This window comes from Hylobates moloch, unplaced genomic scaffold (genome assembly GCF_009828535.3).
Source record: "Hylobates moloch isolate HMO894 unplaced genomic scaffold, HMol_V3 SCAFFOLD_20, whole genome shotgun sequence".
NCBI lineage: Eukaryota > Metazoa > Chordata > Mammalia > Primates > Hylobatidae > Hylobates > Hylobates moloch.
The window spans coordinates 39,398,001-39,425,678 of NW_026652295.1; the positions used below are offsets into that span (position 1 = coordinate 39,398,001).

Here is a 27,678-nt window from a genome sequence, read left to right on the forward strand (position 1 = left end):
AGGCCAACGGGTCTCAACCTTGGCTATGTACTGGAATCACCTGGGGAGTTTTAAAAATGCTGATGCCCAGGCACCACGCTTAGAGATTATGACTTAATCTGAGGTGTGGCCTTGGCACCTGCAGTGGTCAAAGCTTCCCAGGTGATTCTAATTAGACCCTTGGCGGAGTTGCAGTATAGTCTAGGCCAGTACTTCTTCTCAACCTTGACTGGGTGTGTGAATCACCTAGGGGTGTAGCTGATTCCTTAGGAGTGGGCTGGCACCTGGGATTCTACTCCTGATCTGCGGACAACAGTTTGGGATGCTAGGCATTAAACTGAACTTCCAGGATTGGCTCCCAAAATTACAGCACAGAATCGGGCCGCCTAAGGAGCTGCGGCCTCCCCTGCAACCAGGAAGCTGCAGTGTCTGTCATCTGCCACCAACAGGTGTTAGCAACAGAGCCAGCACTCCTACGGTGACGCCCACTGGCCAAGTAACTGTCCACACACTCAACCTCTCTGCTCAGCGACTTAAGATCCAAATCCAAATCTCACCTGACGGCAGCTGCTTGGTGAATCCTAAGGCTGCACCCTGAATCTACCTGCAAAGATGCCTGGGAAACATATTTGCCAGCTCTTCAGTCTCAGCACACTACAGAGGGATTGAAACAAGTGTTGAATAAACCAATTAGCAGTTAGGAGAACAGTGCCAGGAAAGTCACACTGCCTACCTTACTGAAGCCTGAAAGTCTACCATTTGAAAATAATTTCTTAAAATTAAGCACTGTTGGCCGGGTATGGTGGCTCACGCCAGTAATCCCAGAACTTTAGGAGGCCGAGGCTGGTGGATCACGAGGTCAAGAGATCAAGACCATCCTGGCCAACATGGTGAAACCCTGTCTCTATTAAAAATACAAAAAATTAGCCAGGCATGGTGGTGAGCACCTGTAGTCCCACCTACTCAGGAGGCCGAGGCAGGAGAATCACTTGAACCCGGGAGGCGGAGGTTGCAGTGAGCCGAAATCACACCACTGCACTCCAGCCTGAGCGACAAAGCAAGACTCCGAATCAAAAAAAAAAAAAAAAATTAAGCACTGTTGATAAATGCATAAGGTTATCCATGCCAGCAAAGGGTTACCAAAGAATTAGAAACAGCCTTAGAAGACTGGCCAATCATGAAGCACCCTTATAGTGGAATAAAACTATGCAGCTAATGAAACAAAAAAAAATAAAAGTAAAAATAAGGCAACTCTCAATGGGCTGATATTGAAGGATCTACAAGGCATATTAAAAAGTAAAATGTAAAAAAGCAAGATGCTATAATTTGTGCAAAAGGGATATAAGAAATACATGTACCTTTATGTCAGTAGAGACCCTCCGGAAGGATGCATACAAAATAGGACTCAGATACTGATTTCAGAGAGGGGAACTGGGTGGTTAGAGGATGGAGATGGACCATAGGCTTGGCACAACACATCTGTTCTACCTTTTGGATTTTGCACTATTATATAAATAAATACAATCTGCTTTATAAATGAATTAAAATCTGCTCTATGAAAATGCCCTGCAAATTGTGGCAGATGCATGCATGAATTTATTCAACACAGATGTACATAACCCTCTCCCCATTCTGAGCCCTGTCTCAGTTCTGTGGAAGGGCCATGGCATGGTCCCCAAGAATGTAAGACCCCACGCCACAATGTGGTGGGTGCAACAGCAGAGGTGGACACACAGAGCCCCAGAGCACAGAGGAGGGGGCGATTGGTTTAGTCTAAGGGGCCCCGAGAATGTGGGCTATAGAAGACATCGTTTGAAGGGAGACTTAAGGAAGATGTAAAATAGTGCTTGGTGAAGAAGAACATTCCAGACAGAACAGCTTGTGTGGTCTGGGGCTTGAGAGAAGGCACAGTATGCTCTGAGCAGTATGAGCAAATAAGATGGCCAGAGCAGAGGTCAGGGTGTCGGAGGGATATACACCCACATGCATCTCCCTGAGCTCCCCACAACTCCCTGTGTGCATGACGATATACAGAGCAAATCATCACTGGATGGATTGTGAGGTTGGGAAGCGTTTGGTCTGAGATTCCCGGCTGTAGAGTGGTTCTCTTCTCCTGACCGAGTCCATCTGAAAAATGCCAAACAACAGGAACTACTAGACTCAGAGGTAGACCCAGCTGCAGTTGATTATTGGTTTGCTAAGAAACACCTTGAACTAGGCTGGGTGCGGTGGTTCACACCTGTAATACCTGCACGTGGGGAGGCCAAGGTGGGCAGATCACAAGGTCAGGAGTTTGAGACCAGCCTGGCCAATATAGTGAAACCCCAACTGTGCTAAAAATACAAAAATTAGCCAGGTGTGGTGGCACGTGCCTGTAGTCCCAGCTACTCGGGAGGCTAAGGCAGGAGAATCGCTTGACCCTGGGAGGCAGAGGTTCTGGTGAGCCAAGATTGTGCCACTGCACTCCAGCCTAGGCAACAGAGTGAGACTCCGTCTCAAAAAAAAAATTAATTAATTAAAAAAAGAAACACCTTGAACCGAGGCAAAGAAGAAGCTAGACAACCTCTGCTCCTAAAACATTATTGTGAAATTTTAGGACCTTTATCTAAAGAAACTGCTTCATGCTTTGAAGGAGTGATGGGTCCTCCCACCACTGCCCACTGCCCACTCCCAAGTACTGCTGGGTTGAACAAAGGCAGAATGCTGAAGCCCACAGAGATGTCTTTGTCTGCATTCTCTCTCACCTTCCTCTTCTTGGGACGGGACCTCCCTCTGCTGTGGGAGTTTCGATAGAGATACAAGCATTGAGAACACTGCAGCGGGCCAGAAAAGGGCAAAGGCATATTGGACAGGATCATGAAAGACATCATAGAGGAAGGCCATTTAGGCTGCACCTGACGGGCAAGAAGGACTCAGGTGGGGAATAGGAGGATGACATCAGGGACAGGGAGAGATGACACCACAAGAGCATGAGAAAGGGAGACGGGAAACACAGAGGCAAGAGAGACAATTTCCAGAGATGGTAGATTCACCTCCCAGGCTGCTATAGCAACATACCACACTGGGTGGCTTAGAATAACAGAAACTAATTCTCTCACAGTCCTGGAGGCACAAAGTCTAAAATCAAGGTGCTATCAGGGCCATGCTCTCTCTGAAGACCCTAAGGAAGGATCCTTTCTTGCTTCTTTCTAGATCCTGGTATTCCTAAGCTTATAGAGACATCACTGCAAACTCTACCTGTGTCATCACGTGGAAATCTCCTTGTGTGTCAAAATGTCCTTCTTCTTATAAGGATGCCAGTTATTAGATTTAGGGCCCACCCTAATGCAGTATGACCTCATCTTCACATGATTACATCGGCAAAGACTATTTCCAAATAAGGTCGTACATACAGATACCAGGGATTTGGGACTTCAACATCTCTTTTGGGAGACACAATTCAATACACAACAGATATTAAACAAGTTTCCTCTTCTGAGAAAACTGTGGAAGTTTAGTTAAGAATTCTAAGGCTGTCTCCAAGCTCAGAGATAGAAAGTAATGGATCTGCAGGGCTCTCCATAGTCACTGCAGGGGACTTATGCCAAGTGCCAGCCCTGCTCAGTTTAGACTTGGATCACAAGCAATGGAAAACGGGTGAATTTCATCAAAGGGTACATCCTGTCCCTTTGGGGAGTCCTTCAGACTATTCTCAGGATGCTCCCAGCTCCAAAATTCCCCATCTGTCCTGCGAGTCAGCCTGCCTTTCCCAGGTCATCCACTCTGTGTATCTTCTCCCTCCTGCTCCCTCAGCCACCATCACCAGTCCTGTGTGCCATAAACTCAGGCTGAATTTCCTGGCTAATAAACTAGTCATTGCCAACAGCACAAATAGTTTCATGTGCCAATTGTCCATTTGCTTCTTAATAAGTGGGAGCTTCTTGGAGACAAAATTCCTTAACATAGAGGACAGATTTAGCCCAGTGGGGCTTTATCATGTTCCTTAACCCACTAAGCATCTAGGAGAAGTGGGACCTGGTCCTTAGAGTAATCCAGTGCTTTGGGGATTGGCTCCCCAACTCAGGGTTAACTGTGTGACCTAAACAGACCTTGACAGTGACATGGTGGAGAAAAGTGTATAACCTACTGATGAAAAAGAAAAAAATGCAGTAACCCAGGAATCGTCAGGCCTGGGCTTTACTCCCAACTCTGCTCTCAGTTGCTGTATGATCCGCAGTGAGCTCTCATGTCTGCAAAACTCATTCTAGTAATTATCCGTGTGACCAGCAGCAGGTCCCTTCTCCCTGGGCCTTAGCTCTTCTTCCTCTCAGTGGGAGAATGAACAGAGGTCTCCTCTGGTTATGACATTTATTAGTGATTTTTACAAGATAGTTTGACTCAAATCATATTTTAAAAATTCTTGTCTGTGCTTGAACACTTCAAATGTTTTACTACTAGATCTACAGTACATAACAAAGTAATTGTGTAATTAGGAGATAATGTCAATGCTGTAGAACAATGTTGACAAGATAATAGCCTTCTGAAACCACACAAATGCCAAAGCAAGTGTACCGACCGATAGGTGGAAAAACAGAAAAACAAGTGGCAAATGGCCCACAAGCTCTTTGTAGTCCATGTTGGTTTATTTGCCTCTTTTCCCAGCTTCTGTCATGACATTCAAGTTCTGGTCTCCATCATGCCCCAGTTCCCAGGGATGTGGGTCAAGACCGAGAAGGGCAGGATTCATCTGCAATAGCTGGTCCCTATCGTCCCTTTACTTGCAGACTCACAGAAAATGAGTCCCACTGGCCCCCACGTCTGGAGGGGCTAGAGGACATGTAGTTCAGACTCTCCTAGCGCCTGCCATTGCCAGATAAAGAAGATGAGACCAGAGTCAAGAAGGATTTGCTCTGGAGAACTTCTGAGCTGATTTATCGAAAAGAGCTGGAGCCCTGGATTCCTTCCCAGTTTGCCACTTCTCCTTACTCTAGCCAGAATGCCTTACTTAGATGCATTTTCTCAACGGAGAGAAGGGAGCTGCAGGAGGTGGAGAAGGGATGGTTCACATGACCTTGAGGCCCAGAGGCATTTCCCTGCAAGCAGAAGGAGGGGATCAGGCATTGTCCTAACCAGGCAGCCTAGAAAGAGGAAAGTCATGGAGTGATACAACTATGAAGGCCATGAGTGGGGAGGAGGGCTTGTCAGCTACATGTTACAGTATTTGGTTTTGTTTTTTTTGTTTTGTTTTGTTTTGTTTTTTGAGACGGAGTCTCACTTTCTTGCCAGGCTGGAGTGTAGTGGCCCAATCTCAGCTCACTGCAACCTCCACCTCCCTGGTTCAAGAGATTCTCCTGCCTCAGCCTCCTGAGTAGCTGGGACTATGGGCATGTGCCACCATGCCCAGCTAATTTTTGTATTTTTAGTAGAGACAGGGTTTCACCATGTTGGCCAGGATGGTCTCGATCTCTTGACCTCATGATCCACCTGCCTCGGCCTCCCAAAGTGCTGGGATTACAGGCATGAGCCACCCCACCGGGCCTACGTGTTACAGTATTAAGAAGGGCTGTGCACCCTTGAATTTGAGGAAAGGTAAGAATGGAGCAAAGAGGGACCATGCTCCTGGTTCATGGGCATGGAAAGAGGCTAGATCACCCTCTTTTGGAAAAAGAGACCTCATGTGCTGCAAAGAGTACTGGGTTTGGAGCCAGAAGAACTGAGTAGAAGCTAGTAATTTGTTCAGTGACTTTGAATGAATAACGGACTTCCCCTTTCCGGGCTATAGCTTCCTTAGCTCTGAAATGAGGGCAAGGAACCCAATCAATAGTGCCCACATACCCTGAACTGAGGCCAACTTTCATTTCCAACTGCTCCCTGGGTGGCTAGCATGATCAGGGGGCTAGCTACTCCTTGAAGCTTCTCCCACAGATCCTAGGAAAAAATCAATTGATTCACAATGGTTTTGATAAATTCCTGGATGCCAGAGCTATAACAGGGTCCTAAGTATAGTTGTGGGGTTGAGTTGCGCCAGACCTATGAGAATAATGTCAGGTGGACATGCAATCCATTGATCTCCCTGTTGGACACAGAAGCCAGGATAAATGGCCCACAGGTCCAAAGAGGTTTCAGCCCTGTCCTCCCACTCCTCCATGCCTTTGAGCATGCTGTTCCCTCCTCCCCACCTCGGCCCCCAACCCAACCCTCCTCTCCTCCCCTCCCTGTTCAACTTGGGATACCAGCTGGGGAATCTCTGCTGACTTCTCTGAGCTGAGTTAATTACTTCCTTTGTCACACTGAATTATTTATATCGAGACCTGTCAGGATTGTCTGTTTTCAGATTTGTCTTGCAGGTTACACTTCTTGAGGGCAGAAACTGTCTTTCTGTCTCTCTAACTTGGGTGATGATCATAGTGTCTGCACAGAGTAGGAGCCCAATAAACTGCTGTTAAATGACAGAGATACGGAAGAGGGCAGGGAAGTGCTGGGTAGAGAACAGCAGGTCCCTGGCAAGGGCTCCACCCCTGGTCCTGTGCCCACGGACCTAGGTGAGGACAGACACTCCTACCTTGGCGCCCAAATGTTGCATTTTCCAAGACCACCCTGGCCCGCCACGCCCCCATCCTGTGCCTATAAAAACTATCAGACCCTAGTGATCACACACACAAGCGGCTAGATGTCGAGAGGAACACGTCGGCGGAAGAAGACACAAGTGTTTGGACATCGAGAAGACATCGAGGGGAGCACATCAGTGGAACAGCACATGACAGATGCTGGCACACTAGCAGGCCACTGACCAGCAGAAGGACGCGGAGTTTGGCCAGGGCGATCGGAGAAGAGTCCGGCCAGCCAGTGGCCGACTCCAGAGGAAAACCATCTCCTTTCCGGCTCCCCCATCTGCTGAGAGCTACTTCCACTCAATAAAACCTTGTGCTCCTTCTCCAAGCCCACGTGAGATCTGATTCTTCCAGTACACCAAGGCAAGAACCCTGGGATACAGAAATTCCTCTGTCTTTGTGATAAGGCAGGGGTCTAATTGAGCTGACTACCACAAGCTGCCTATGGATGGCTAAACTAAAAGAGCACCCTGTAACACATGCCCACTTGGGGCTTCAGCTGTAAACATTCACCCCTAGACACTGCCATGGGGTCAAAGCCCCACAGCCTGCCTGTCTATATGCTCTTCTAGAGGTTTGACCAGCGGGGCACTGAAGAAGCAAGCCACACCCACATGCCCCGCCAGGGGGACAAGGAAACTTTTCCCGTTTCAACAAGGAGGAGAGAAAAAAAGTAGAATGGAAAAAAGGGAGGGGGCAAGCAATGGAAGGGAATGAAAAGAAGGAAGAAAAATGGTGGTTCCAAACTCCTTTCCCCCTGTGAGGTCGGTAGAGAAACTTCAACCCTCTTCCGTACCTGCATGCTTTAGTTTGCATCCAGCACTCAGCCTCGTGCTGCCCAAAGCCCTCCAGGTCTCTCTTCTCCTAGGTGTGTGGGAGCACACGTCCCTGCTCCCTGTGTCTGCTTCTACCCCTCAGGCGGAAGGGAAGGAAAACATGAGGCCCCCACCTAAGTCTCCGTCCCTAATTCACACTCCTGCCTCCCTCCTAGCACAGGAGCCAAAAGAAATATTAGATTCAAGCACCTTTACTCTGAGAGTGCATCCCCCTTCTTAAAACCATCAGTAACTAGGGGGGTTGGAGGATAATTATCTGCTCTACTTGAAAAATGAAATCTCCCTTCATTGCCTACCAGTTATTAACATGAAATGTAAATACAGCCGCAAATGACCCATTACCCATGGCCTGGGAGGTTCTTTTAAGCACAGTGTCTGCTTTTGCAGTCCACATAATAGAGTTCTGCAGTTTTTGATTTATAAAATCATGATTTCAATGATACCAACCGTTATTTGTTTATTATAAAAACAATAGAACAACAATAAAAGAAGTTAAAGGACGCCATTCTTTCCCCCATAGGGAAAGAATGTTTGCTGCTAGGCATGTGGTGTTGGCTAGTGGCAATTATTGTGTAATCCAATTTTTTTATCCCTTTTTTTCACCTCATATTAATCCATAAGCATTTTCCATGTTCCTACACAATGTTCATAATTATCACTTTAAGGCTGTTTAATATCCCATCAGGTTGATGTGCTGTAATTTACTTAACCATGCCCCTCTTTAGAACATAACCTTTTAAAACATTAAACAGAAGGCTTATCAAGGTTTTAAAATGGATGGGGAAGGTGGTTTCTTGGCAACTCACGCGGCATTTCTCAGGTGCGCATGCGCAGGTTGGAGCCGGAGCCTGGGGCTGAGCGGGCAATGGAAACCTGGCAGGCAAAGGGGAGAGGGGAGTTCTGCTCCCAGACCGCATCCTCCCCTGGGCTGCCAGCGCATGCCTTAGCAGCAGTCACTCACTGCTTCGAAGCTAGTCATATTACTAGTAATAACAATGGCTAATATTGACTGGGGTCTGCACTAAAAACTTTATAAAATGCATCTCATTTAATCCTCACAATCAGCCAACAAAGTGAAACTATTATTTTATTCTCCATTTTACAGCCAAACAAACAGACCCAGAGATTACACAGTGGGCAAGTGGTAGTCCTGCCCCCACCCCCCACCCCCCACCCGCCCCGAGAGTCTGGCTTCAGAGTCCCTGCAAGTCTGAGCTCCTCTCTCAGCTCCGCAGCTTCTGTGCACTCAATGATTCCCATCCCGCAAGGCCCTCTGCACAGCTTGGCCAGGCTTGTCCTCACCAGGTTGTATCTGGAGCTCTTCGGGGCTTCATAACTCTCAGCCGTGGCCTGGACAAGGGTACACGAGGCTTTCTGAACCCACCATTTGTGAGTGACTTGCAGCTAACGAGCAAGGGACATACACTGATGACAAGAATGGACTTGGGCAGAAACAACCAATCTGGATTTGCATTCTGGGCTCTGGTATTGACTAGCAATGAGGCCTTGGGCCACTTACATCTCTTGAAGCCCCAGTTGCCTAGTCTGTAAAATGAAGATAACAGCATCTACCTTTCAAGGTTGTTGTAAAGCTTCAAGGTGACATGTGTGACACACACGTAGTACTCAATAATGGGTACTGTTTCTATTATCTCAGTAGATAGATGAGGAACCAGTTTTAATAAGACAAATCCTTAGGGTCAGAAGCAAACTCTCCACTTCTACCCAGTATGAGACAGAGAAGAAAAATGTGAACATCAAAGGAAAACGTAAGGGTTTCATTTTCCATCAGCTTCAAAGGCCTGGCTAGTAGGGTGATAGTAACGATAAAACAACAGTAGTAATACTGACATTTATTGAACATTTACTCATGTCAGGTACTATACTGCCCACTCCACATGTATTAACTCATTTCCTCTTCAAGCATCACATAGTTGGGGAAACCGAGGCACAGCAAGGGTTCTGTGGCTGCCAGTGGTATGTCCACAGTCTTTGCTGCATGGACAATAACAGTGCATCTAGCATGAGGAGCAAGGAGCCTGCTGTTCTGTGCTGAGCAGAGCCCCTTGGAGGACCCTTTTCTGTTCTCAGAGCCCTGAAGGTAGAGGGAGGAAGGGGGAGCTTCTGACCGGGAAACAGGGCGTTCTTGAAAAGAACCACCACAGTGAGTTCCTCCTTGAAAGGACTCCAAAATGTCCAGTAAAGACTCTGAAAGTTCCAGGATTGTCCCATTAGGGAAGAGAGGATGTGGGGAGGGCTAGCTGCCCTCCTCAAACACTGGGGCTCCATTTTTGCTACTGGTGCCATGCCTGAGTCTTATTACTCTCTAAAAACCCCACACCTTGCCCAGCATATAACAGATATTTGCTACAAGTTTGTTGAGTGAATGAATGTGAAGGACAAGAATCTAAAAAACCCACACCTTGCCCAGCATATAACAGATATTTGCTACAAGTTTGTTGAGTGAATGAATGTGAAGGACAAGAATCTGTGAGGTCTCAAGGGGTAGTGTTATACAATGTGGGGAAGCTACAGGGAGAGAAACCAACTCAGTACAAGGAGGATATGTCTATCCAAGTGTGCAAAGATGGCATGGGTGACATCAGTTGATAGGCAGTGAATCTACTGTTGCTGGATTTACTTCAGGAGAGATTGGAGCAATCACCCACCCAGGAGGCCAGCCATTAGAACACTGAACCACATGACCTTCAGGGTTCCCCGCAGCTCTGGCGTCCTGAGACCTAGATTTCCATTAGTCTCCTCTGAAAACTCTCTCCTTCATTTTCCATTCATGAGTTGGAAAGGAACTAAGAAGCTGATAAACTACTTTTTTGGAGAATATAGTGATAGAAAATTAGCTCTGTGTGTTGAACCGTGAATGTTTAAAGACTGATAATGCCTATACTTAATCCAGGGTGATACATCTTTAATGTCGGCGTCATGCCCAGAATGCATTTTATGTTGGGGTGGAGATATCTTGGAGCTACAAACTGCCTTGGACATCTTGCTAAGACCTGAGGCCTTCTGTGCAGTAAATGAGTTACCTGTGGATGTCAGATCAGAGTTTGGTTTAGGAAGACACTTCTAGGGCCTGGCTTCCTGTTTGTGAGCTGTTCTCACATCCCCAAAAGGGATGACTGGCAGCAAAGCAGGAGGCCATCTGTATTTGTTTTCTATGTTGCATACCAAATGACCACAAACTTAGTAACTTAAAACAATACCCATTTATTACTTCATGGTTTCTATAGCTCAGAAGTCCAGGAGGACTTAGCTGGGTTCTCTGCTTAGGGTCTCACAAGGCAGAAATCAAGGTGTTGGCTGAGCTGGGCTCTTCCCTGCAGGCTCTGGGGAAGACTCCACCTCCAAGGTCATATAAGCCATTGGCAGAATTCAGTTCCTTGCAGTTGTAGGATTGAGAGCCCCATTTTTTATACCACCTGCCAGGCAGGGGTTGCTTCAGTATCTAAGGGCCCCTCCTCGTCCTTTCCATGTGGCCCCTTCACCTCCAAAGCCAGCAGTGGCACCTCAAATCTTTCTTGGGCTTCACAGCTTCCTAAAGCCCCTTCTGTGACCAGCTGGAGAAAACACTGATTTAGAAGGGCTCATGGAATTGGGTTAGAACCACCCAGGCAATCTCACATTCTGAAAATCAACCGATTAGTAACCTACATTACACCTGCAAAATCCTATTTGCCATGTCATGTAATACACTCACAGGACTAACGTCGGGGGCAGCTATGATGGGAATAGCATGGAATTCTGCCTACCACACCATCTGAGTATGTGGAGAGTGGTGTGCAGGCAGAGGTACCGGGGAAGGAGAGAGACAGAATGACATTGGGGCTGGTGCTCAGATGTGGGGACATAGGAACCATTGAGCATTGGTGCTTTCTGAGGAAGAATCCACAGACCTAGAGAGCCTGTGGCCAGGCCTTTTTTCCTCTGCCAGTGTCTCCCACAAAGCCCCAATACTAGATTCATAGGTGCCCCTCAAAACACACATGCCAGATCTGGGTCCTCCCTATTTCCCAGACCAATCTGGCCAGGCTGAAATGTCAGCAGCAGCCTCAGCTGACACTGCCAACCACCCTCAGAATCTGTGAGGCAGGGAAGGCTGGGGAACCTGAGACTACCATGTCACTGTGTCACACTGCAGCAACTGCATTCCCCAGTATCACCAGACACCAATCTTCCAGCTGAGGGCTCCTTCCAGCATCCACCCCACCTCCTGTACGCCAGATCTCCGTGGGAACCACAGCTGCTGAGCTGAGTCCATGACACCCTCCCCTAGAGGCAGGGCCTCCTTGCTTTGTCTCCACACTGGCTGGGGTCCTGGCCACACAAGCCCCAGAATCATTTTGGTCTGCCCCTGGCTATCTCCCACCCATGTGACCAGCTCACCGGTCCTCCATCCTGTCTGCACTGCCCTGTCCCATAGTTCATCCTCAGTCTGCACTTGTAGAAATGCTGATGAGTGAGCCACAGATCTCACTCTACCTCATGCCAAGCTTCAGTAATCACACACTCTAAAACACATCAGGTGAGGCCTTTGCTACACTACAAGAGCATCCTGAGGGCAGGGACCGGACCTTGTCACCCCTGCATCCTGAGCACCCAGGACAATGCCTGGCGCAGGGTAGAACTCAGAGCATTCCGATCAGTGGGTATGTGGACCACCCGCCTTCAGAGTGCAGGCGGGAAACAATGGCACCCGGAAGCCTGCCTCTGCTTTGCTGGACCACACTGCCATCACCTCGTAGACCGGCCAGGCCCAGGGACATAAGTGAGCTTGCAGTTGCTCCTTCATTCCTCTGTTTCTACAAAAGAGGGCAATGGCAGCTAAAAACGATAAGCAGTTATTCTAATATTTCATATCCCACTGCAAAGTGGTGGTGAATCAGTGACTTGCATCCGCCCCGCCCCTGTAAGCCAGGTCTCCCTGGGAACCACAGCTGCTGAGCTGAGTCCCTGACACCCTGACAAAGGCAGGACCTCCTTGCTTTGTCTCCACACTGGTTGGGGTCCTGGCCACACAAGCCCTAGAAGCATTTTGGTCTCTATTTTTTGGTGAGCCTCTATTGAGAGCGCATGCCATAGCATTCAGCCAGACCCTGACTCAGAGGTGGAAAGTTACACAACTTAGAAGTAGCGGGATTCTAATACCTGTCTTTGGATATGCTCTTGGGCTGGCTTAGAACCTGGGATGGGAGGGTAGCAACACAGCCATGAACTGGGACTCAGGAAACTGAAGTTCCTGGGCAAGGTGAGAAACACCCTACATTACCTCATGTGCCATCTTTTTAATGTTGGAGAGGAGAACATCCTTCTCTTTGCCTAATTAGATTCAATTTATAGCAAAGATATGAAAGGAAAATAGCCTTTTCTAACTGAGTTCATGGCAGCTACAACCTCTGGAAGGAAGTGGTTCCAGCAGCTATTGATAGGCTCGCTGCCATTCACAGCTGCTTAAGCAGCAGGTTGGGAAAAGAGGGTTCTCTAGCTCAGTCTCTCTGGGTTCATCGCAAAACATCTCCTGAATGCTCCAGGAATCAGGCTGAAATTTATCATACATTTGGGGAAAATAAGTCAACCCAGTGAAAAGATTTGCTGCAACCTCTGAGAGTTATAATAGCACAAGAAATGGCCTTTCAGATACAATGGCATAAAACCTGAAGTTTTATAGAAAAAAAAACTTAGGTAGTAGGCATGTTTACTCAGGCCATGCCTGCAAGCTGGAAGGTTTGGTTGCCTTCAGCATGGAGCTTCTCTTTGTGGACTTTATCGCAATTTTAATTGTTGTTTGTGTGGCTGCCTACTTCATGCCTCCTCTTCCCCTCAGGGACTGCAGGCTCCATGAGGGAAGAGATGCTTCTGCCTTTTCACCACCAATCCCCACCAGAAAGCTAGTCCCTGATACAGGAGGCATTTATTAACTATCTGTGGAATAAATAAATGAGAGGTTATGTTCTCTTTAAAGCAGAATAGAAAACCAGAATAAAATTGAACAGCAATTGATCATATTTGGAATGGTGCCAAGCTATCAGTTGCACTTAGAATTTGTATTTCTCTAATTCTTGCTCACAGCTCTAGCATGAGTGTTAGTGAATAGGTGGTATTTTTAATCCAAGTGTTGATTTCTATAGAAAAGATGTAATTGCTTGTAATCATGTGCTATTAGATCTGAGATACTGCTAACCCTTCTGAGAATCCTAATCATTTGGGCCAGGTGAATACCGTCCCGCCTCACAGGCATGGTGCCCAAGGAAAGTGACAGCAAATGTCAAAACAGCATTCTATCACACCCCAGGGATGGGAAAAAGATAGAACCTGGTTTTTGGTAGCAGTTCCAACCTCAGGAGGAGCCAGCGTTTGCTGAAATAGGAATTCACATCCATCAGAGGGAGCGGACAGTGAGCCTTTTAATTGCTGACTCTTTTGAACACTGACCCGCAACCTCTCTTTGACTGGGGAAATGTCGAAGAATTGCAGCATCAGGAAGGAAGTCCTTCCCATTTGATTCAAAAGACATCAAGGATATTTTTCCCTTTACCTTTTCTATCTTCTCTTTAGGGGACTTTACGGAAACCAGAATCTCTAATAGAAGTGGGTGACAGTAGATTCCTAGCCACTTTAAAGTCCATAATGAGACACATTCATCTCCCTTCCTGACCCTCTTGACGGAGTCAACTAAGTTACTTAATATTCTAATGTCCTTGAGTCCCTTGCTTAGAGAATCTCATTTGTTTGTATAAAGGGAAAATTAAAGCCCTACAGTAGGCCTCATGAAAAATTGCTGGAGTTCTTGAGTTAGATTTGGAAGCAGGACACCCAGGACCAATAAATACTCCATCCTCCAACAAACTAGAAATTAACACAGCCCCATGAACATGAGCTTCCCCAGTTCTCCTCACACAGCACAGAGCGTCAACAGATGGCCCTTTACCCTTTCCTCCCTTATTTCCTTACCCTGTGTTCATAAGTTAAGCCCTTCTCAATCCAGTTAGAATCTTTTTCCAGTATCCTCTGTCACCCACCCCACGTGTGGTGATGTAAGGATTAAAAGTGTGCCCTCTGGAGTCACTCTACCAGGACAAACATCCCAGTCCCACCTCTTCCCAGCTGATTGACCTGCAGCCAATTATTTAACCTCTCTAAGCTTCAGGCTCTCATCTGTAAGTTGGGAGCAAAATAGTTGCAACCTCACAAGGTTGCTGTGGCAATCAGAAGACACAATCCCTAGTAAGTAAGCCCTTGAGAACAGTTACCTATTATTAATTCTAAAATGCTCTGGCCAAAACCCAGTCCTTTCCATTTCCAAACATGTCCATGTTTTTCCTGCTTCTATGCCTTGATCCCACCATTTTTTCCCCACCAGAATGCTCTTCTCCTTTTATCTCCTTCACAGAGCAAGCTAAATGCCTCCATTGCCAAGAAGACTCCACTGTTTTCCCCAGCTGGAAGTTTGCCTCCCTCTTTGGCACACTCTTGGCACTGCATCTCTTCTTCTCTTGGTATCAAAGAGCCTGGCTTGGGAGCAAGCAACCTGCCCTGGAGTTCTGGCTCCACCTCTGCCCAGCCATGTGGGCTGAACAAGTATCTGCATCTGTGTAATAGGATTATTTTTTATATTATACTAGTTACATAAATAATTATATCAGTTATTTTATTACCAGTAACTACAGGAAGATTAAATGAGTCACAAAAAGCACTTAGTACAGTGCCTGGTGCATTAAAAAGTGCTAAGTATTAGCTTTGATTGTTTTCCCTCTCATTTACAGGTGTCTGGAATAGAGCAGATTTTGCACAAATCCTTGCAGATGTTATTAAGATGACTGTACATCCAAGTTTGCCTGTTGTCCCAGCGTAGAAGTTAATAGTACCTTCTTTCATCCTAAAAAGTGCCACAGTTTGGCCAATAAATGATCCACCCAAAATATTACCCACTTGGTAAATTGTGTTGAGCTAGTGAAGAAAAGCATGCATGAGGCTTGTTGACCTAGGTCCCATGGCTCAATTACTCCCCTCACTCCAAATGCAGGACTGACACTGAGAATGCCCCTTCACATCCTCCCTGGCCACCCCTCCCCCTACCCCATGACCTCCAGGCACCCTCTGCCTCTAGCCTGACCCTGGTTCTTTGGAATGCTCCACTCCATCAGTGTATCCCAATTACTGCTTCTTCCTCTGCGTCCCTCCTCCCTTTCATCATCTGTACACCTGAAAGCCCGTACAAATATATTTGCATAAAGATTATCACACGTGATCATAGTTTAATGTGATGGGTGAAAGGAGTCTTCAGTCTAACATGAAACAGTGCTTTAACCCCAAAAGAGAAAATTTGGGCATCAGAGATAGGCTGCGGTAGGGGCAGACATTTGCCAGAGGGAGTCACCGTAAAACACCCTTTTAATGGATTTGCAGATATTTTCCAAGGATCTGAATATCTGGACCCATCATCTCTGTGCCCCTGCCTACCCTCAGCTGATGGGGATGGCATCTTTTAGTCTAATGACATATGGCACATGAGCAACGGTGCCTTGCTAGGCTTTCTGGAACTCCACTCTGAAGACTGTGGCGATGACCCAGGGAAAAAGGACTAGCTAGTGCACATTCAAGGAGCAGCCATGAATGAAATACGAGCCTGGGGACAGTGACTGAAGAGGGAGATTCCAAGAGAGCGGGGGCTTCTAGGTGCCCACTTGGAGCTGAAAATGGGACATGGGGGAAGGGTAAAGCTCTGTTTCACTATGATCCAGACTCCAAGAGTAATTCTCATCAGCCAGGAATAAGATGAATTTCCAAGCTCTAATAGCAGAATTAAATTGACACAGCCATATATTTAGTAAACTTCATATTGAATGCCTACTCTACACAAAGCACTGGGTGACTAGAAAAGGTTTCCAGACATTAGTTTCATAGGAAAAATAGTATGGCCCTTTCTCCAAGGATCTTTTGAAGTCATTGCCTAGGTAAAGCAGAAACAAGTAAAGCAAGGGTCTGCAACTGTTCCATTCAGAATGAGAACCAAACCAGTTGGCGCTAAGATTGCAAGTCACTGGGCAAAAGGCTGGAAAAGACCAGTTTTAGGTACCACCCAAGGGTTCTTGGCCCTAGGAAGTGGAGGCTTCCCAGGTTATGGAGGCAGGAGAGCAGGCCCAGTGGACGGGATCCTTGCAAACCTCATTCCAAAAACAGAGTTGAGCACAGAGCATGGTTCAGGGTTAACTCTACCGCAGTTTTCCCAGGAAAGCAAGAGAAAAGCTATGAAGATTCAATCTATCATCAGTGTTGGAAGAGTTAAGCCCCATTCAGGAATTAACAGAGGAATTAACCTGAAGAACCACAGAAACTCATATGACCTGACAACTTTCAAAGCATGTAATTTATCCAATTAAACATTTTATGCCGCTGTAACCATACAGGGTTTGTGTATTCATAACCCCAAAGGTCTTTACTTCTTAGACACTTAGGTTTTTTTCATCTTTCTGTCCAGACACATCTATCTGTATAATTATATCATCTAAAGCATAATATGTGGTATAATTACATGAAATTTTATTTAATTCTTCATTTTCACTCTATGGTATGTATACTGCTCACAGTTTATATAAGGTGCTTGGAGATGCAGTTCCAGCTTTTGATAAAGCCCCTTTCCTGTCTTTATTCACCTCTTTAGGGCCCTGTTCAAGTCCTCTTGTCCATGAAGCTTTCCTTGATCACCCCAGGCCACAGTGACTGTTCAAGTTTCTACAACCCTCATCACTCACTTGACACTTGCCCCATATTATCTTGTCTTCCTAATTTGGTCTTGCATCTGGTAGAGTATGAACTCCTCAAAGGGAAGGACCAAGATCTCCTATTTCTGTTGATCACTTGCAGCATCTGCCTGAATGCTTTGGCACCTGGTGGATCCTCAACCCATGACAAATAGATGCTGATTCACTAGGGCTGGGATAGAAGCCATGCTCCTTTGCAGAGGCACATGTTTTACAAGCTATGCACACTTCTTCTACCAGCCCAACCCAACCAAATCTACAGACAAAGAATGATGTTTAGTTCTGTATCAGTTAGGAGCTTTTAGGTGACAGAAAACCCAATTCAAATTGGCTTAAGCAAAAGACCAAATTAATTAGTTCAGATAACAACAAAGCCCAGGAATAGTCTGACTTCGGGTATTTTTGGATTCAGAGCTCAAGTTGTATTATTAGAATGAGGTTTTCCTAATCTCTCAGCTCCTTCTTCCTACATGTTGATCTTCCTCACTTTGCTTCTAGTCTCCTTCTGACAGCAGCTCCAGCCCTTACAGTATCTTGGTCAATAGAAAAGAACACCGCTATTTGCCCTAAAGTGTCTCATGACATCTCATCAGCTCTGATTTACTCACATGCCAATCCCTGGACTAGTTACTTGGGCCCCAGGGAGGCAGTATGCTGCTGCATGACACAAACCTAGAGGATATGTTCCACTCCTAGAGCCCAGAAATCTGTTTTTAACAAATCCAGCAGATTTTTCTAGTGCACATTAAAGTTTGTGGACCATTGATCAAGAGTCTGGCCACATGAGTAGGTGAGAAAAGAACCAAGAGAATGGGGGATGAAATCACCGGAGGCAAGAAGGACAGCATATTTGCTGGGACATCTATATAAATATGCAGTTGCTTAAAATGGCATCAGGGCTTGGGGAGAGCAGTGAAAGACCATCAGCCAGAGGTACTGCCCATCAAAGAGTAAATTTCACTTATAAGACTCAAAGATACATTTAGACTTTGGTCCCCAGTTAGATCCATCTGACTCGAAGTCATAAACTTGTGAAATCTCAACTGTGGAAAAGACCTTAAAGGTCGTCTATTCCAAACTCCATCTCTTTTTTTTTTTTTTTTTTTTGACAGAGTCTCGTTCTGTCACCTAGGCTGGAGTGCAGTGGCACGATCTCGGCTCACTGCAACCTCTGCCTCCCGGGTTCAAGCAACTCTCCTACCTCTGCCTCCCGAGTAGCTGGGACTACAGGCACATGCCACCATGCCAGCTAATTTTTTGTAACTTTTTAGTAGAGATGGGGTTTCACCATGTTAGCCAGACTGGTCTTGATCTCCTGACCTCATGATTCACCCGCCTTGGCCTCCCAAAGTGCTGGGATTACAGGCGTGAGACACCGTGCCCGGCCCCAAACACCATCTTCATTTGATCCCAGAACCCCTTGGACATCATCCCTTGCCCACTGTTCATCTAGCCACTACACAAGTACTTCCCCTAATAGAGACATCCTTACTGCTCAAAGCAGCCGAATCATCTTCTAACGCTCTAGATGTTTAAAATGTCTTACTCTGTTAGGCAGAAATCTCTCTCTTTATAAATTCCTTCCATCAGTCCTGATTGTCCTAGGAATGATACAAGACAATTCTATTCCTTGTTCCAAAAGACACCCCTTGCTCATTTGAAGACCGTATTATCCCCCCTGTATTTCTTCTAGCTTCCAGGATACACAGCCCTAGAGATGTCTGACAGTCATCCCTTGGGTGTTGTGGAATCTAATCCCCTACCTCTCCTGGTTGCCCTCTCTCCTGAAGGTGCTCTAGTTGGTCTGTGTTCCTCCCTCTTGGAGTATGATGTTCAGAACATAACACTCCAATAGTGATCTAATGAGAGAAGAATAGAACCATTGTCTCATTCTAGACACTACTTTGCTATTATTACATCCCAGCATTGTGTTAGCATTTATAGCAACCACTTCTCAGTGCTTACTTATCATGGCTTTCTCCTAATCTCCTCCCTCTTTGCCCTTGTGCAGCTGCTAGGTTACATCTATCTCATTACAGACCCTGTGGACTTTGTTTGTGAGCCCAGGTTTATGACCTTAGAAATAATAAGTGAATTTCAGACAAGAAGAATAAGCTACACAATTCTATTACCACTGCTTACTCATTAACTATTGTAATCTTTTAAATAGCATGCCAGGATTTAAAAAATAAAATTTAGCAAACATGGAAGACTTACCATGTACAAATAGTGAAAACATGAGATGAATAAGTGAGGAGGGGAAGGGCTTGCTTTTGGTGGGACTCATGTTTTGACCAAGGAAATAGAGTGAAACAACCAACTCCAGGAGTGGGTGGCAGTCGCCACGGTAATGGTGTAATGGTAACTCTCATGTCTGCCCCGGGACTGAGGGGCCTTACTCAAGAGCTGACAAAGTAACTGCAGTTGGAAGGGCATGTCTTATTTCTGCAGTCAACAAGGGAGGAGCCAGGCCTTCCAGGAAGCAGGAGCCGCATGCCAAGACCCAGAAGCATAAGCACGATGTACATTCTCGGAACTGGGGCTAGTCCCAGCTGGTTGGGACCTGTGGGGTCCCCTGTGGGGAGAGTGGTGAGGGAAAAGTGAGGTTCTAGCAAGACTGTCAGGGTCTGGAAGACCATATTGAGTCTGGATTTTATACTGTGGTCTCTGAGAAGAGAATGAAGACCCTTAAAGGAGGAAAACTGGCAAGTGGAATTGACACTGGAAAGCAAGGGGACCAGAGAAGAGGTTGCTACACTCAACTGAGGGGTGATATCTAGAACATACAAGTGTTTCATGCACATCAATTTAAAAAAAAAAAGAAAGAAAGCAGAATAGAAAAGAAGACTAAAGATACGAACAGACAATTGGTAGAATGGAAAACACGAATAGCCATTAAATATATGTAAAGGTGAAGACCTTGTTGGCAATCAGGGAAATTAAAATGAACACTACAACGTATTGTCATTTCACAGCCATCTGATGGGCAAAATTTAAAGTATGATAATACTGAGCATTCCTGAACTACTCACACACTGATAGTAAGAGTATAAATTATAGGCCTCCTTTGGAAAGCAACTTGTCAACATCTAATAAAGTTGCAGTATGCACATCATTGCATCCAGGATTCCAAGTCACAGTATCAGTCCCGTGTGCTCACACGAATATATACGAGGATGTTCATTGCAGCCTCGCCTGTTACAGCAAAAGAGAATGAGAAAGAGACAGACAGAGCACACCTAACTGGCTGTTATGGGCTGAATGGTGTCCCCCCAAAATTCGTATGTTAAAGTCCTAACCCTTAGAACCTCTGAGTGTGACCATATTTGAAGATAGAGTCTTTAAAGAGGTGGTTAAGTTGACAGGAATTCATTAGGATGAGCCCTAATCCAATATGCTTGGTGCCCCTATAAGAAGAAAAGATTAGGACACAGGTAGACACAGGGAGAAGACAGCCATCCATGAGCCACAGAGAAAGGCCTCGGAAGAAACCGACCCTGGCAACACGTTGATTTTGGACTTCTAGACTCTGGCATCAAGAAGAAATAAATTTCTGTTGTTTAAGCCACCCAGTCTGTAGTACTTTGTTACAGAAGCCCTAGCAAACTAATACAATGGCCTTCAATGGGGGCACAAAGTTACAAATAATTAAATTAAAAGAATAAACCAGATCTACATGTATCAACATGGCCGCAGCTTGACAACATGATGTCGCATGAAAAATCAAGTTGTAGAAAGTACAGTCAGTATGATGGGAATTCTGTAACGTGGCTGGGAATTATACAAAGTAATTTCAGGATATTAGTCATGGTGGGGAGGGACAGGAATGGGGTGGCAGGGAGGTGGAAAGAGGCTTCAACTGTATCTACAAGGCTTCATATACATAAATAGATACAGAGGTATAAATGACAGAAAGTAAATATTTGCTAATTGTGGTGATAGGCACATGTTATATTTTTCTCTGTATTTTATTGTATTTTATTTTTATATATGTTTTTGAATTGTTTTAAGAGGAGATTGGGAAGGGAGTGCTGAGGACCTGAACCACGACAGCAGCTCAGGGGGAGGAACTCACCAGCATCTCACTTTAAGAAACTATTTTTTCTCTTCACTTGTTATCTATTCCTTTTCTTCCAGGAGATAGTGTAGCTCTGTTCCAGAATGAAGGTACTAGATGCTTTCTTCCCTAGATGAGTCCCGGAAGCTGCAGTGTCATGAGACTTGACTCATGTTTTCCTTTTAAGTTCTTCCAGTTCAGAAAAATGGAAACCTCTTTTAGGTGTTCTCGCGAAAGCCTTTGCCCAAGGGTCCCGCCTTTCATAATGACGTAGCACGTCCAGACCATGTCCTTGGTGTCGAGCTTTCAGGAATCAAGTCACACACATGTTCATTTTGCCCACAAAAGGCAGTGAAGCCAGGCCCAGCAATGTTCCTGAAAAGGGCACAGATGGGTTTCTGGTTCCACACCTGCCTCTAATCAGATCCATTTCCCTGGGCAAGTCTCTCACCCCTGAGGCTCAGTTTCCCTTCTGTGATACCAGGGGTTTGGACTACATTTCACCCATCCCCTACACCTCTTACCCTGTTTGTGTGGCGGAAGCATGGCTCTTACAGGACAGGACCCACTCAGGCTTGGCAGCCACCAAGTCAGGCCTCCCCCTGCCGAGCTGCCTGTAAAGTTGTTAATTTATCTTGTCCAGAAGAGGCAGCTCACTTGTGAATCTTGGCATATCAATCAACACTTCCAGCGGAGGCATTGCGAGATTCAGAGCCCACAAAGCATATCTAAGCTTGTTTATGGCTATCCTAAGGGCTGTGCTAGTTGCTTGCAAACAAAATGCTCCAACTCATTGTGGATCTATATTTGGTTCCAGCATGAACATTGCAATCGCTAAAATTCAAAACCAAGCAGACAATCGGCGCCTTGGGACTTGTTTCTGAGGCTGAACTGGGATATGCCAGGGGTAATCAACCAACTGATCCTTCAATATTTGTTGGCTCCTTGGCCTGTACCTGTTGGCCCCATTATGACTTGGGCAGAATTTGTCCTTAGTGCTTCTGCTCACCCATCCCCAAAGGCTTTGCACCTCCAGGCCCCTGCCTTGTTTGAGTACCTAGTACTCTCTTCTCCCTCCTCTACTCCAATCACACCTCTCTCTCAGGGAAGAATCTATCCCACTTCTTGATCTCTTGAGCTTGCTCTGTTCAGAGAACATCCTTGTTCCTTTCTAAGGACTTCCAGGCAACAGGGAATAAGCAGATGGCAAACGTATGCTCTTTGATCTGACATCCTTCCTCCACTCCCCACCTATGATTCCCTCTCCACAATGTGGCAGGAATAAATCCCTGCCTTGGCCCTTACTGGCCTGTGGTCAACCTTAAAGCAGATTGCTCAACTCTCCAAGCCTCAATTTCTCACCCATAAAATAGGGAACATGGTACCTACTTTCCAGGGCACTTTTCAGGAGTGATGCGTTAAAGTATCTTAAGCCCCCGGCCCTTAGAAGATGCTCAGTAAACAACAGCTATTATAACAGTCACGGGCTTAGAGAAGGGCAGGGGTTCCTTCCAGGGTTTCCAGCTCACATAATATTAAGCACTGTGTTATGCACTAGGCATTTCAGAGGAAGAAGCTTGAGTTCATGATGTTGAGAACTTCAGTTCTAACGGGAGTGCTAATGCCACATTACAGAAAATAAACAGTGACTAACACATAGCCACACAGAGAGTAGCAAACCCCCAAGCATGGCAGGACTAGAGATTTAGGACTCCAGGCCTGTAATGATGAGCCGTGGAATTAACCCCACACTGGCCATCTGAGACCGAGGGGTTCCAGTCCCAGCGCTTCACCCAGCTGTCAGACAGCCTCTGCTTCTCCATTTTCTCATCTAAAAATGAGAGAGTTGGATTTGATTAATCTCTATGGTCCATTTCTGATCTTACATTCTAAATTTTTTTTAATTCTCTCACTTTAAACAGCTGCCAGCCTGCCTGCCTTTCTTCTTCTCATGAGCTTTGTTTGTAATGCAATAAATAAAACAAAGACTCTTGACCACATGGAGTTTACATTTTAGGGGAGAGAGACAATAAAGATAATAAGCCCAATGCATAAGATGTCAGGTGGTTAGGAGTGCTATGGAGAAAAATTAGGCAGGGGATAGGGGACGATCAGGAGGAGGGTGTGCGACTTAACTGAGGAAGGCCTCCCTAGCAGGTAACAAATGAGAAAACCCCTGGAGGAGGAGAGGGAACGGGGAACAGCAGGGCCAGGGATCCCAAGGATGGTGAGTGGCCTTCACAGTGTGCACAGGGGGCCTTGCAGACAGTGCTGCAGCACAGACGCAGGTGGGCGGGTGCAAGAGCTGGGAGCACGTGGAAGCTCTCTCCCCTCAATGGTGTCTGTCACAGTGAAATAGGAGATGAGGTCATGAACTGAAAGGACAGGGATGGAGGTGTCAGAGGTTGGAGGAGAGGAGAGAAGCCATGAAATGGCTACCTGGGAGAGTGGGAGCAAGAAGGGCAAGGGAAATGCCTAATTCCTTTCTGTGCCTTAAGAAACTGGTTCTCATGACCTAGCTGGGACACAATAGAGCATTTTTATCCATTCACACGTTCATTTGGCTAAATGTGGGTGAGTGCCATTGGGCGGCACCCTGTGAGGCAATGTCAGACCAAGACCTTTATATAGGGTCATCAGACCTCCCTATTAGCCCAGGACCGTCTCTGAGACAAAGATTTGAATGTAAGTTAGTTATTAGGGAAGTAAAAGTTGGAGGTTAAGGAAAGGAGGAGCAAATCCCAGTGGCCACCGTGGGCAGCTGGGGCTCAGCCCTATGGGGGCCTCCAGGAGGCTGTAGAGCACTGTGTCATCATCCCCATGGAGGAGGAGAGTGTGCGTCTACCAACTCCTGTCCCTCACTGGCTGTGGGCTGCTCCCCACGGTGTTAACTCTGGCTTTTCTAGCCTGCTCCAGTGAACAAAGACAGCCCCCAGGCTGGCGGTGAGCACGTCAGAGGGTATAAGAGCAGTGAGGGTAAGAAAATATGAGCAGGCATCAGCAGCCTCAGTACCACGCTTGGAAGTGTCTTGGCTTAGATAAAAGGTTATATGTCGCCCTAAGTATAAGACACAGTCCTTCCCTTCAAAGGATGAATTTAGAAGGGAGGCTAAGAAAAGGCTTAAACCTAAAAAAAAGGAAAAAGAAACCATAAGAGAAGAAACAGGACGGCATAGGCTAAATGCCAAGTGAGTCTAGTCGTCAAGGAGTTAGGCGAGGAGGTGACTTTCCGGGCCTGGGATGGAGGAGAGGGTGCCTGAACTGGGTGGAACTGGGTGAGCAGGCAAGTAGCAGAGGGCATGAGCCGAGACCTGCTTCACCGAGATGGCTGTGTTTTGCCTTTGTATCCAAAGCTGACACAATGACAGGTGGCTGCTGCTGACTTGGAGACCCCAAGGTGTGGTAGAGAAAGACTGATGCTCGTCCGGAGCCGCCTCTGGCCACCTGCGCCCTGCAGGTGCAAGGCAGTCTTGATTTGCAGCTGAGGCTGCTGTTTAGGATGCTGTCATGGTTCAGAGGCTTTTCTTCAGGGAAGCGTAAAACAAAGAAGGAGCTTCTCACAGGTTGTTATAAAGCAGTCTCAAAAATATACCTCTGATTTCCAGCCTTCCTGCACAGGGCAGCCGCTGAAGACACAGCCATGATTCACTGCAACAAATGATCTCGGCATCTTTCTTCCTGCAACACTGTAGAAGTTTCGGAAATTTGGCCTGTGGTTCACTCCTGTTCTCCCAACTCTGAAGGGTGGGGGTAGCTGAGCACTTGGATTCTGTATTTTGATGAGGATGAATTAATTCGTGCACAAACACACAATCACAGACCTACCACTTGGGTTGGGTGTTCTAATGAGGGAGGTGATTGCATGATGCTGAGTCAGGACAGGGTGGCCCTAGCCTAATTGCCTTTCATTCTAGGCCTGCAGACCAGTGTCTGCTGTGCTCCTGAGTTGAGCTGTCTCCCTTCTCCAGCCACCTCCTCTTGTCCCTTTACCCTGAGTTGCAGACTCTCCCAGGTTCCACCCTTCAGTCCTGTTCCCACACTCCAATAGCTCTCCCCAGAATTACCACAAAAGCCAAAAATCTACTCATCTGCTTCCACACACTTCTTCCCACCCTGTGTTTGGGGAATTAATTGTTCTCAAACACCTCTTTGTTCTTTTTGCCCCATATGGTTCAGGAACATTCAATGGCTCCCTACGCCCAACAGAATAAAATCACATTCAAACAGAAGGCCCTCCACCAACCATCCCCTACTCCCTGCTTCCCACCATCTTAGCTCCTTACATCCCAAGATGGCCTGTCTGCATTAGCCAAGTCCCTCAACTTGCTCTCCCTGCAAGACTTGCTAGTTCTGACTTCCCAGATTGCTACTTTCACATTCTCCTTGCCTCCAAGAGGTCCCTCCCCCTAGCAAATCTATTTCTATTGCTTGAAGCCAGAAGAGGTGACAACAGTGAACTTTCCCAAAGACTAAACACTCACTGCACACTGATCACCATGACTAATCAGTGTGCCCTTCAAGTCAGGACCCACATACTTGATGATTGAATGAACAAATCAAGAAGCCTTCCTGGCTAGGCCTCCCTGTTCAGATAATCCCCCTTGATACGGTGAGTCTCAGCATGAGTGGGTAGAATAGTTACAGCTTCAGTCGTTTCCCCCTACCCCACAGCCCCCTATATGTAGCAATTTGCAATTTCGCTGAGGCAGATTTTAGTGTCTTGCTGTGAGGCTGATGCTTAAAGTGACTTAGCTAGAGAGAGAACCCTACAGAGCATTCAGCCTCCAAATTTAAACTCGGTTCTGTTTTACTCTGCTCATCTGTCACGTATGCAGTTGTTGTCAGGAAGTAATTTCAGAAAATGTTTTTCCTCCTGAAAATGACCACTTTTTTTTTCCCAAGGGAAATAGAAGACTTTGGTAATGGTGTAAAGGCAGTCCCCTTGTGGTATTGGCAATGCTGGCCTCCTTTTTGATTTGACTGTAGGCTCCCCCTCTGTTTGGTTCATATTGGCTCCTCAGTGCCTAGCACATGGAAAGTGTTCAATGTTCATTTACTCGATGTGTAAATACATGAGTGGGGACTATACTGTGCAACTGTGCTTCAGAAATGTAGCTCTAGACAGGAATGCATTTCAGGGAAAAGCCAGGAAGCTGCACAAACATTTTAGCATTCAAAAACATGGGGATTTACAATATTTCCCAGATAAATCACTCACGCAAGCCCACAGCTTCTCCTGCACATGGCCATCTGCCCCATTGGAATTTCTTGCTGTTCTTTCAGGTGCACGTGGTTCTGTCCTCAACTTAAACAGTTTCTTGAGGGCAGGCACCTGGTGTCATGTCTTCACGTCCCTCACCAAGCCTGAATAGTGCTGGCAAGATCACAGAAGGTGGAGGGTAAATGTTTGCTGACTAGCCAATGGGAATGTTCCCTTGGGGAGGGGTGGATTCGCAACTCTGCCCTTGGGCCCTAGAGCTGCCCATGTGGTGCCCCTTTCTCAGGGAGCAGGCGCCTACCCCTCCCCTACTGGAGTAGCCACATCAGGGCAGCTCTAAGGCCAAGACTACCTTCAGCAGTACAAGAATCACAGACTGTTAAAAATGTCAGAGCTTACAGGCCACCTCATTCAACCTCCTTGTTTTTCAAGTGAGGGAACTCTGAATCCAGGAAAAGGAGCTAACTCTGTCTCAAGCTCTCAATGACCAATGCCCACTTATCCTTCCCACACAGGATGCTCCTTCCTGTTGACCTTCTCAAGCCTCCTTGCCCCTCTAAAACTGCTGAGGCCCCCATTGTCCAGGAGGGCCCAGGTTCACATTAACCTTGCACACAGGAAATAGTGAATATAGCTGTGGAATAAATGAATGACCTCTACAATTAGAGTATCATATCCTGATATTTTTGAGATGAGAAGCCACTCTGCCTCTCACCTGCAGCCCTAAGCTTCCCTGAGGCTCCTGGGAGTTCTGGTTGGACAGATGAGCTGGAGGTGAATGCTAAGTGGGACCTTATCTGCAACCTACACGCAACTCACTCACCCCTCTTCCCATACCCTGAATTGCCTACAGGCCCACAGACAGGAGCCAGGGCTCCATGATTCAATTGCTTTAACTCGAACAGCATTTGTTATTGATTTTCATTTTTAATTTTTGTGGCATATAGTAGGTATATATATTTATGGTGTACATGAGATGTTTTCATACAGGCATGCAATGTGAAATAAGCACATCATGGAGAATGGAGTATCCATCCCCTCAAGTATTTCTCCATTGAGTTGCAAACGATCCATTCACACAAGTTATTTTAAAATGTACAATTAAGTTATTGTTGACTACAGTCACCCTGTTGTGCTATCAAATAGTAGGTCTTGTTCATTCTAACTACATTTTTTGTACCCATTAACCATCTGCATCTCCCCCACAGCTCACCACTACCCA

At 46.3% G+C, this 27,678-nt stretch overlaps 1 protein-coding gene across 1 annotated transcript in view; it reads right to left on the reverse strand.

Moving 5' to 3' along the window:
* Window positions 1-1,741: 1,741 nt before the first annotated feature.
* Window positions 1,742-27,678, reverse strand: part of UNC5CL (unc-5 family C-terminal like) — a 136,031-nt gene continuing 110,094 nt past the window's right edge. The window contains exon 11 of the mRNA XM_058432590.1: window positions 1,742-2,106. The gene's annotated coding sequence lies outside the window, so the exon portion shown is untranslated. The remainder of the gene's footprint in view (window positions 2,107-27,678) is intronic.